Below are 10,485 nucleotides of genomic sequence, written 5' to 3' on the forward strand. Positions count from 1 at the left end.
ATTGAACCACTCATTCCCGGCTCCAAGACTTCTCCAGAGCAGCACTTCTGGAATGCACTACCTGAAACTATCTGGGCAATCCCTGACAAACAAAACTTCAGGCGTGCTCTAAAAATGCACCTCTTCAGGGATGCATACTATATCTCCTAAACCAAAACCCTCTTTACTCCCCCAGACAACATGATCCCTGTCCTGCTGACTGCAATCCCTGCTAGCCATAATCAACCGCTCCCTGCAGTCAAAGAGATTCAGCCACTATATGGCTCAATTTTGACCATTGTCTATGTGTATACCATCCCACACTCTCCACGTTGCCATACCCTGCTTTGTAAGTTCTGCTGATTATGTTGATGCTTATATTAATAAAGATTATTATCTATATATAAAGGTTACAACTTACATCACATCACTGGGAGGCCACATCATCTGACTTGACAGAGAATCTTCTCCAGAAATTTACATCACATCACTGGGAGGCAGCAGCATCTGACTTGCATAACAGCAGCCAGGAAGCCCACTTTCAGTGGTGCCAAAAGAGAGAACTGTCTCCAGGAATTAGATTGAAATGTAGGGCATCCACTCACTTGCCCAAAGAGCTTCTGCATTAGCTCCAGAAAGTAAAGACTTTTATACTATCTTAGCACAATTCGCCTACATATCTATTTTCTAGCCCACTTGACAGAATGATGTCAGTGTATTTTGTCATGAGGCAGAAAACAAAGATATCGCTTTCACACTCTATTATGCAACCTTAAATGCCTCTTCTCGGACACACAATAAGCATGACTCTTTATTGTGTGCCAACTTATTCTTAAGACATACACATCTATACCTTGTTATACAACCATAAATTCCTCTTCTCAGACAAGCAATAAGCATAACTGTTTACTTTAGCTCTCTGCCCAGGACACAAGGTAACTAAAAGTTCATGCATGGCTGAAATAAACAAGATGGAGTCTAAATAATCATGCAATCAGCATATTCCTCATAAACATATCTTGTGTTAAATAAGATATGTATATAAGGAATACATTTCCGTGCTGCCCTATCTCTGGTGCGCAATGTGCAGGAGTTTCCATTGACTCCTATGGATGCAGGAGTTTATGGAAACTCCTGTGCAGGGAATAGATTCTCTGCTGCTTACAGCAGGACATTTAAAACATGCTGCCCAGAAGCACATTTTAAATGTCCCACAGTAAAATCCAGTTTGTCCCCGCAGGGATGAGGGAACTCCCCGTGGGTTCCCTTGAATCCCTGCAGGGACTAACAGGAATTTACAGCAGCACCTTTTAAATGCCCTGCTGGGAGCAGTGGGGTATTCCTCCTGCCCTCCTACTGGGCAATTCCCCAGCAGCGGGGGGCAGTAGAAGACTCCCTCCAGCTCTCTCCCCAAGAAATTTCTCTGTAGCGGGGAGAGACGGGCAGGGTTATAGGGCTTCCCCCAAGAGCGTGGGAAGAGGGTGTGAGGCTAGAGGGACCCTTTCTCCAGCCCCACCCACTCTCTGTGGTATGGGGATATCCCTTGGGGATCCTCAGAGCAGGGAGGGAGAGAGCTGGACTATGGGTTAATCTCCCATAGCAGAGAGAGAGAGAGTGGAGCTATGGTGTATTAACCCACAGCAGAAACAGACAGAGCAGGCTATAGGTTAATCCCCTGTAGCCCCACTCTCTTACTCCCTGCTATAGCGAAATCCCAAAGCCCTGCAGGGATTCTTCTCTCTCTCCTCCTAGAGCAGCTGCGCTTTTTCAAACGCAGTTGCTACAGTGAGCAGCTGCCCATTCACGCAATCTTTTAGCGCTGATAGCAGCAAGATTTTCTCACTGCAGTCAGCGTGAAAACAGCACTTGTCTGAACAAGGCCCTGTAAGCACAGTTCTGCATTTTGTTGTGAAGATGTCATAAACATTTTAAATGATGAAGTTAGTATTTTGAAACGAGACAATGTTCTATAAATTTATTAATAGAGATGAGCAAGCACGAAAATGCTCGAGTGCTCGTTACTCGAGTCGAACTTTCAGTGATGTTCGAGAGTTCGTTTCGAGTAACGAACCCCATTGAAGTCAATGGGCGACTCGAGCATTTTTGTATATGACTGGTGCTCCGCTAAGGTTTTCATTTGTGAAAATCTTAGCAAATCACCAAAGTCATGTAAAAAACACAGAAATGGATAGGGCAGGCGAGGAGCAACATGCAGGGCTGCATTTCGGGCTCCAAGGTCTCACTATTAAGCCACAATAGTGGCAAGAGTGAGACCCCCCCCCCACACACACACACTGTCAGCATAAAGATTGTTCTCCTCTGCCACAGCTGTAACAGCTGTGGCAGAGAAGAACGATGTTAGCCCATTGAATTCAATGGAGCCGGCAATACAGCCGGCTCCATCGAAAGCAATGGGCTGCCAGCGAGCGCGGGATGAATTTTCGGGAAGGGCTTAAAAATATAAGCCCTTACCTGAAAATCATCCTAAAATGTGTAAAAATAAAAAAAAAAATGTATACTCACCTCTCCGCTGAAGCCGGAGTTCAGCCGCGTCTGGCCGGCAGTTCTCCTGAACTGCTCTGAGTAGTATTCAGCAGCTGGGAATTTAAAATCTCTGCCTGCTGAATGAGCTGCCTCTGATTGGTCACAGCCTCACCAATCAGAGGCAGCTCTCACTCACACCCATTCATGAATTCATGAATGGGTGAGTGAGTGCTGCCCCTGATTGGCTCAGCGCAGGGACCAATCAGGGGCAGCTCTCACTCACACCCATTCATGAATTCATGAATGGGTGTGAGTGAGAGCTGCCTCTGATTGGTGAGGCTGTGACCAATCAGAGGCAGCTGATTCAGCAGGCGGGGATTTTAAATCCCCGGCTGCTGAATACTACTCAGAGCAGTTCAGGCTGAACTCCGGCTTCAGCGGAAAGGTGAGTATTAGAGATGAGCGAACGTACTCGGTAAGGGCGATTTCGCAATCGAGCACCGCGATTTTCGAGTACTTCACTACTCGGGTGAAAGGTACTCGGGTGCGCTGTGGGGTGGGGGGGTTGCAGAGGGGAGTGGGGGGTAGCAGCGGGGAACAGGGGGGAGCCCTCTCTCTTTCCCTCTCCCCCTCACTCCCCGCTGCAACCCCCCGCTCACCAACAGCGCACCCGAGTACTTTTCACCCGAGTAGTGAAGTGCTCGAAAATCGCGGTGCTCGATTGCGAAATCGCCCCTTACCGAGTACGTTCGCTCATCTCTAGTGAGTATACTTTTTTTTTTTACACATTTTTTTACACATTTTAGGATGATTTTCAGGTAAGGGCTTATATTTTTAAGCCCTTCCCGAAAATTCATCCCGCGCTCGCCGGCAGCACATTGCTTTCAATGGAGCCGGCTGTATTGCCGGCTCCATTGAATTCAATGGGCTAACATCGTTCTTCTCTGCCACAGCTGTTACAGCTATGGCAGAGGAGAACGATCTTTATGCTGACATAAATTTTTTTTTTTATTTTTACACATTTTAGGATGATTTTCAGGTAAGGGCTTATATTTTTAACCCCCTCCCGAAAATTCATCCTGAGATCGCCGGCAGCCCATTGCTTTCAATGGAGCCGGCTGTATTGCCGGCTCAATTGAATTCAATGGTCAGTGCTCGTTTAATCGAGACGAGTACCGCGTGGTGCTCGTCTCGAGTAACGAGCATCTCGAGCACCCTAATACTTGAACGAGCATCAAGCTCGGACGAGTATGCTCGCTCATCTCTATTTATTAACAATAGATTCAGACTATAATCAACTTTAAACAAGAATACGGAAAATATTTCACTTACGGGGACATAACTGGACTAACAAAAGAGAAATCTTGAATTTTAGGAGCTCTGTTCCAGACATCAATCTCCTTTTTGATCTCAGCAATATGACCTAGAGGTTCTCAGATATATTGTTAACGACAAGGTCAAAACTCTCTTGGGTGATATCATATAAGGGTGTGGTACCCCATATTGGCGTTAATGGGCTCCTCATGTACCTGGAGAACACTAATGTCTTTTAAGTGCAATGGCAAAACTTAAATTTAAGTCATACCTAAATTCTTAGACAACTTAATAGCCAGTGTGTTTCTTATTAATCTTGTAATACATTTTCATTATTTTTTTTTTAACTTTACCACTGTAAATCACAGGTTAAAGTGCAGCCCCTCTGCAATATACTACCTGTTAGGCATGCAGTTTCACTAGCAATTAAGACATTAGGACATCTACTTAGTTGTGAGGGAGGAGTTATCTTCACAGGTAGTAATGAGCGATTAGTAAAATAATTAGCTCATGTTGGAGCAGGACCCTCACCCCTCCTGTTTCCATCGGTTGATTACTTCATGTAACTGTGGTCTGGTTTTTATTCCCCCTGTCTTGTAAGCGCTGCGGAATATGTTGGCGCTATATAAATAAAGATGATTATTGTTCCTGTGACACGCTTGCTCTGTGCGGCCGAGCATTATACGGCTGGAAAATGCCTATTGGAAGCCCTGCCATGAGAGGCAACATATGTTACTACTGGATGTCCTGAACATATCGCTGAGATCATTGACGACTGTCACCTGCAATGGGCTCCCAGACCATCATACCAGTAGTGTGGGCAATCTGCCACTCCACAGCAAAGGTAAAATTGAGGCGCTCACCCTTAGATTTCCAGACATGAGCATGGCGCGATGAGACCAAATCTCCTTCAGCAAGTGCCTAAAAAATGGTTCCAACAGACACAGGAAGTTGTAACGATGGTGCCATCTTCTAACAGTCAGGTTGTAGCCAATTTTTTTAATATAACTATCTAGCTTCTTGCATTCCAATAATGTGCCCCCTCTCAAACTTGTTAACTGGACAAAATCTCTTCGATTGCATCATAGAGGCATGTTTAGTGGTAAACAAGCTCTACACAAGTAGTAAAAGAGGTCCACTGCACACAAGAAGCCTCTGAGAGCCTTTCTGTAGGCTAAGTGTAGAACCACTTTCATGGCCTTAAGTGGCAAGGCCTTTCATTTAATTGTGACACAACTCTAATCATTTGCATATCTATCAGAGATATAATTGCACGCTGAGTTTTGCAGCAAAACGATAATTCTTTCTAGATGCTTGGGTTTTTTTGGGGTTTTTTTTACAAAGAGAACCTGTAATGAAAGCCCCCTTCTCCACTGCTAAGAAGATGTCCTAATGTCATAGCTGCTAGAGAAGCTGAATGCCTAATAACAGGCAGGAGCAAAAAAGGATCCAGCGCTCCAAAGCAAATCTCTTTAGCCCAGTTAATATAAGGCTCTTTAGACTTCAAAACATATGGATGCTTTTATTGAAAATATGTCCCAGGCAGGGGAATGCAGAAACAATGCACTTGAGCCTCGATTTAAAGTGGTAAAACAAAAATTAATGAAAGTGTATTACAAAATTGTTGAGACACACACAGGCAATTACAAGAGTATTAGCTATCTGAAAAGTCCTGTTAATCGGGTGGTGTTATGATGTCGGAATGGTGACAGATGCAGAGGTAGTTCACTGCAGCAATAAACAATTTCCACTGAAACTTAAACAGTATGTATATTATGTGATATCATTACGTAGCACTCCCTAGGGTGTGAGTTTTTGAACGTTGTATTATAACATTATAAATCAATAGCATCTTTTTAAATAGACAGGAACTAAGCATTTACTGTAATCTAAAATGTTATTTATAAAGTACATCATTTCTTGCTTTGCCTAAAGTGGAAACAGCAAGGCATGTGTCAACTCGGGCCTTTAGTTTATATGCCCAACCTGGCTATTATTTAGATACTCACTTCTCTATAGTGTTGATCATTATACATGCAGAGGTTAAACTATAATTTCAGTTACTCTCACTGAGACTGGCAGCTGCTGGGATTTTGCATCCTAGTTAGGTATACACACTCAACATACTCCATACATACCACATACAGGGGCTTAACACATACCTTTTTTTTTTTTTTTTTTTTAAACAATCTTTTTTTTATTGAAAGTCATTAAAACAAGGGTTGAAGCAGTGGGTGAGAACAGAGTATACTCAGTACAGTGTATCATCAAATATAGGACACGCAGGTCCTGTGAACATTGTGTTTATGCAGTTTGGCAGTCACTAGGCTTATTTGGCTTGAGGAAGTAATAGTCTATGGGGTGTTTCGAATGTGTGTGTGTGTACAATATTATGTGCTCTATTCCATAAAGGGGCTGTGTGAGTAATGGCTCAAGTTGTGTGTACTTGGTGGTTGAGTGAGTTCGGAGTTGCTAAACTAGTAGCTCATATCGCATGAGCTGTGGGGAGTGCCAGGTGGTATGAGGTTGGCGTTGACTTTCCAAGTCTTGATCGGTTCCAAACTGTTGATTGTAGATTGCTAGGTTTTGTTTAATGTTGAATGAGGAATCTCTAGTGTAGCCTAGTGTCTCCGTTACTGCCACAAGAAGTCATAGATAGTAAGATAAACAAATCAAATGAGTAGGAAAGTGGAAGAAGGAAAGGGGAGGGAGGGGGTGTAAACGGTGTAGATCTGTCAACGAGAGGTTACTGCTTTCGCTAATTAACTGCGTTACACTATTTAAGTGTGTGGTCTGTGAGCTTAAGTGGAGTACACCTTTATGGTATGTTCTTTTGGGATAAGATCCATGGTGTCCAGGTCAGTAGGAATTTGTTTCTTGTGCCCGATTCCCATGCAGCGATCTCTTCGAACCGATATATTTGGGATACTTTGTCTTTCCATTGAGATATAGTAGGGACTGTTTTCTTTTTCCAGTGTAGCGGTATAAGATGTTTTGCTGCCGTAATGAGTGTTGTAGGAAGGTGCCTTTTTGAGGGGATTAGCTGTCTGGAAGGTAGCCATAGTAGCACTTCCTCAGGAGTGAGAGTGAGTGAGGTACCGCATATTTTATTTATGTGAGTGGTGATCTATTAACACATACCTGACTGCATTTCAGCAGATAATAAATGAACAGAAGCCTTCACTCAAATAGACGCTTCTCATGGCTTACTTTGGTATAATCATTCAGCCCAAAACTTAATGGGATCAAGCATCGGAACACCTTGAGTAAATGTGCGGAAGATGTATTTGGTATATTGCTGTCGACAGCTTTATCGCTGTCACATGCAACTGAAAATATGCAATGATACTATCAGTCTTTACTTTCACAGCTGTGCCTTGCTGTGCTATAGCAACTGTAATAAACATATGATATAACACATCATCCTATCAACTGACTACGTAAGACATCATATTTAACCATGTTTAATAGCATTAACTCTTTCAAGTAGTCCCAAAAAGTCTAAGACCCCAACCCTGGCTAGGGATTTTGTACATAACAGGACCTTGATAAAGGATGCACTAACGGTAACCACTTAGCCAGATATGGGCCTTTCCATAGCACTTAAAGGGGTTGTCTCGCGAAATCAAGTGGGGGTATACACTTCTGTATGGCCATATTAATGCACTTTGTAATGTACATTGTGCATTAAATATGAGCCATACAGAAGTTATTCACTTACCTGCTCCGTTGCTAGCGTCCTCGTCTCCATGGTTCCGTCTAAATTCGCTGGCAGCTTGCTTTTTTAGACGCGCTTGCGCAGTCCGGTCTTCTCCTTTCAGCACGAGCCGCTTCAGTGTGCTCCCCGCTACAGCTCTTCTGCGCATGCGCAGACGAGCTGTCACTGCTCGGGAGCGCGCTGGAGCGGCCATTCTGTACCATCCTCTGTTAGAGGAAGGTGCAGAGCCGCCCAGCTGTCCCGAGAAGCCGCCCAGCTGTCCCGCCGTCCTGCCGCCCAGGTAAGTGATGGGCCGGGGGGGCTGCCGCTGTGCCGGGGGGGGGGGGGGGGCTGCGCCGGGGGGGGGGCTGTCGCTGTGATGGGGGGGCTGTCGCTGTGCCGGGGGGGCTGCCGCTGTGATGGGGGGGCTGTCGTTGTGCCGGGGGGGGGCTGCCGTTGTGATGGGGGGGCTGTCGCTGTGATGGGGGGGCTGTCGCTGTGATGGGGGGGGCTGTCGCTGTGATGGGAGGGCTGTCGCTGTGATGGGGGGGCTGTCGCTGTGCCGGGGGGGGGGGGGCTGCCGGTGTGATGGGGGGGCTGTCGCTGTGCCGGGGGGGGGGCTGCCGCTGTGATGGGGGGGCTGTCGCTGTGCCGGGGGGGCTGCCGCTGTGATGGGGGGGCTGCCGCTGTGATGGGGGGGCTGCCGCTGTGCCGGGGGGGGGGGGCTGCGCCGAGGGGGGGGCTGCCGCTGTGATGGGGGGGCTGTCGCTGTGATGGGGGGGCTGTCGCTGTGCCGGGGGGGCTGCCGCTGTGATGGGGGGGGCTGTCGTTGTGCCGGGGGGGGGCTGCCGTTGTGATGGGGGGGCTGTCGCTGTGATGGGGGGGCTGTCACTGTGATGGGGGGGGCTGTCGCTGTGATGGGAGGGCTGTCGCTGTGATGGGGGGGCTGTCGCTGTGCCGGGGGGGGCTGCCGGTGTGATGGGGGGGCTGTCGCTGTGCCGGGGGGGGGCTGCCGCTGTGATGGGGGGGCTGTTGCTGTGCCGGGGGGGCTGCCGCTGTGCCGGGGGGGCTGCCGCTGTGATGGGGGGGCTGCCGCTGTGATGGGGGGGCTGCCGCTGTGCCGGGGGGGCTGCCGCTGTGCCGGGGGGGGGGCTGCCGTTGTGCCTGGGGGGGCTGTCGCTGTGCCGGGGGGGGCTGCCGCTGTGATGGGGGGGCTGTCGCTGTGCCGGGGGGGCTGCCGCTGTGATGGGGGGGCTGTCGCTGTGTCGGGGGGGCTGCCGCTGTTATGGGGGGGCTGTCCCTGTGCCGGGGGGGGGGGCTGCGCCGGTTACCTGCTGCCTGGCGGTGGGTGACTGTGTGCCGTGGTCGGCCGCGTTCAATCCAGGGGTCCGGTCGGCGGCTGCGGGGCGTCTGGTTGTCAGGGAGACACAGCTGGTAGCGTCTCGGGAGCGCGCACGTCGGGCTACAGCAAGCGATGGGAAAAGAGCTTGCGGCCATGTTGGGAAAATTTTTATAAGTTGCTGAAACGCTGGTACTGTAAGTACAAACCAGCTAGAAAAGTCATTTACAGGGGGGCTTAGTAATGTATGCTTAATTAGGGGGACTGGGCAAAAAAAAAAATTCACTGCTTCCTCGAGACAACCCCTTTAATCTTTTGCAGCAGTTCCTGCTGCAAACAAAGTCCTTTCTCTCTCAGTGTACCACACTCATCACAAAGCTCTCAGTAATACTTTTGGCAGTCAGATCTCTGCTCACAGCATCGACCTTAGCAGCACTCCATAAAATGTTCAATTCAGCAGCACCATGTCCTTCAATGTTGCAACAGCCCACGGGAGTATAGCACCTTCCCTTCTGCTGGAACCACTCTCAGCTGAGTTACTTCACCTGCAGGATAAATTAAGAGTGCTCCTTATTTTGCAGCATTCCTCGTGGTGATGACTGCGTCAGCCACTTCAATAGACTGGCTGGCTGGTTGTCTATATGGACTCTTTGCTCTTTCCTTTATCTTCTGCATCACAGTCTCTCTAAAAACTTCTGTGACATTCTCAGCTTGTGGCGCAGCTATTAGTTTTTTTGATATTATTCCCCTGCTGTCACCCTCCTTGTGAGCTAGAAGTGGTGGAGCTACAGTCCAGGAACTGCAGCTTAATGCTATGTTGGTGCATAGGTCCTTTTCGAAGATGGCTGCGGCTACAGTCATGTGAGGAGGCAGGACAAAATGTTTTTTTCCTATTCTCTCACTTTTTCCTGTAGCAGAGCTGAGTTCACTTCCATCATGTGATCTCCTTGGAAGGTCCTTAAACACATACAAGTTTAACCATGTAGAGACAAGCATAATAAAGGGGTTAACCAATTACACCTGTATGCTGGCGATGTAAAAATTTACTTTAAAAGCTGTTGTTGGAGCTTAACACTATTATATGTTATTCAAGGAGCTCCTTAAGACAACCGGTAGGAAACTGAAGTTGTAATATACATCATCCTATCAGAAACTAGGAATGAATAGTACTTTTAATATACTGTATCATCAAGTGGTTTGACACAACTTATTGGAGAAAAGCAATTGACTTACCAGCCTCTCCTCTCCAAATATTGACCAATGTACTGATTCCTTATTGGTGACCCACATTGGTGTTGGCTAAATGCTTTAGAACTATGTAGATGTCAAAGAAGAAAACTAGTCATCCCTTGACCATCAAGTTCAAGCATCCACTTGATGCAGACATCAACATACCACAGCTACTGTATATCCATGTGAACAATTCTGAAGACTCATTCATTGAAAATGGCATTGGGGCTTGGAAGAGTTCAAGAGGATAAAAGTAACCAACAATGGGATGATGGGTGTAATAACAGAAATCATATATATGGCATGCTATTGAGAAGCATGAAGACAAAATTGAAAGAGATGGCATTTTGAAGAAGCACTATTCATATAATCTAAATGAGTCAAATCAACTTGACATTTAAGAAAATACGATAACAAAAGAAGAACAGCTAACAAACGAATG

This window comes from Eleutherodactylus coqui, chromosome 9 (assembly GCF_035609145.1).
Source record: "Eleutherodactylus coqui strain aEleCoq1 chromosome 9, aEleCoq1.hap1, whole genome shotgun sequence".
Classification (NCBI taxonomy): domain Eukaryota; kingdom Metazoa; phylum Chordata; class Amphibia; order Anura; family Eleutherodactylidae; genus Eleutherodactylus; species Eleutherodactylus coqui.